Source organism: Chrysochloris asiatica, unplaced genomic scaffold (assembly GCF_000296735.1).
Source record: "Chrysochloris asiatica unplaced genomic scaffold, ChrAsi1.0 scaffold00076, whole genome shotgun sequence".
Taxonomy (NCBI): domain Eukaryota; kingdom Metazoa; phylum Chordata; class Mammalia; order Afrosoricida; family Chrysochloridae; genus Chrysochloris; species Chrysochloris asiatica.
This window is the reverse complement of record NW_006408594.1, coordinates 5,242,491-5,244,333: the sequence shown is the minus strand read 5'-3', so window position 1 is coordinate 5,244,333 and position 1,843 is coordinate 5,242,491. Positions and strand designations below refer to the sequence as shown.

At 48.8% G+C, this 1,843-nt stretch overlaps 1 pseudogene; it reads left to right on the top strand.

Annotated features, from left to right (window-relative positions):
* Positions 1-1,843, top strand: part of LOC102835340 — a 63,650-nt pseudogene that overhangs the window by 19,665 nt on the left and 42,142 nt on the right.

The following is a 1,843-nucleotide window of genomic DNA, read 5'->3' as shown; positions in this document are numbered from 1 at the left end:
GTTCACCACCAAGGGCAACCTCAAGGTGCACTTTCATCAAAACCCCCAGGTGAAGGCAAACCCCCAACTATTTGCTGAGTTCCAGGATAAAATGGCTTCAGGTAATGGGATTCCCTATGCAGTCCCTGTCCCTACAGAGGAATCTGATGACTCCCTAGACAGCAAACCTATCCTTGTACCAGGGACTTCCTCCACAGGGCTACCTCAAACTCTGCCTTCAGGGAGTAACCCCAAGGACCTCATGGGTGGCCCATTACCCAATGACTTACAACTGGACCTTCTCCAGAAAGTGAGGGTGGAACCACACTATCTGGGGTAGGACCCAACCACAATTCCCCTAGGGTTGATGGTTTTCCAGGGAGCAGAACTCTCGAGCCAGAGTCAGAGACCCTGAAATTGCAACAGTTGGTGGAGAAAATCGACAAGGCCACCTCTGATCCCAACGATGTCTCATTTGCCACCTTTTCTTAAATTGCCAAATTTTCCTCAAAATGTATTATCGCACCAACACTCGGGAGAGACCCTTCCAGTGTAAGATCTGTGCCTTCTCCACCAAACGCAATCTAAAGACACACCTTGGGATTCACAGAACCAACACAACAATCAAGACACAGCATTCCTGTTCATCTGCCAGAAGTTTACCAATGCCATCATGTTGAAGCAACATGTCCAAATGCACCCCTGCCTGAGAACCTATGACACTTTTCAGGTATGGAGCCAATGGTGGTCAGCGAGAATGGCAACACCAGCACCATTGGCCTGGATGATATCGAAAGCATTGATGTAGTTGAAGTCAGCTCTCAGGATGCTCCCAGTAGTTCATCCAAGTTTGCCATATCTCTTGCCAAAATTCACTCATCATCACCAACACTAGGGTTCTCCATGATAGCTTCCCTAGATGCGCCAGGGAAAGTGGGTCATGGTCCACTTGGCCTGCAGTGGCAGAGCAGCTGGGAGAACAGCTCAGTGGAGAGCGATGGCCTGACCAATGACTCCTCTTCAGTGATGGAAGACCAGGAATACCAGAGCCAAAGTCCCAAAGCCATAGACACTGCATCCTCCCAAGTACTTTCTCTGGCCAACAGCCAAGCAGAAACTCTTAAGTCTAAGTCTCTTGATGCTTCAGGCAAAGCCGAGGGCACTGAGAACAGCTGAGAACAGCCGCAGTGAGATGGAAGGTCAGAGCAGTCTCCCACCAAGGTTTATCTGGACCCAGCCTACCTATGTCAAAGTTGAAGTTCCTGGTGTGTGTTTTGGACCCTCAACCCTGTCTCCAGGCATGACACCCTTGCTAGCTGTCCAACCAGGAAGAATTTCTCGTCCAAGATGCTTCAGATTTATGAGCGCACACACACTGGGGAGAAAAAAAAATCTACCCACTGTGGAAGGAAGCTGGCCATCAAGAACACCATGGCTCTATTGAGTTCTGATGGAAAGAGTGTCTCCAAAATGTTTCCCAAGGAAATCCAAGCCCCTGCCATGAACATGGACCCTGTCATGTGAATCGGGATGTCATGCTCATTGGTGGGCTGGCCCTGAAGACCAATGAGATTTCAGTGATCCAGAGTGGTGGTATCCCTCCCCTTCCGTGTCCCTGGGGACCAGCTCGGTTGGGAATAACAGTACCTCATCCAAGGTGGATGGCTCCCATTGACTGCCTTGGATGTGTTCTTTGTAACAGCATCCCATTTTTGAATTATCTTCAGTAAAATTTTACTTTCATGTGATATTAATGATATTGCTCTGTTATTTCCACATTCCATTGCATCACCATTTCTTTGGAATGGGCACAAATATGGATCTCTTCCAATCAGTTGGCCAGGCAGCTGTCCTGAGTGCCTCC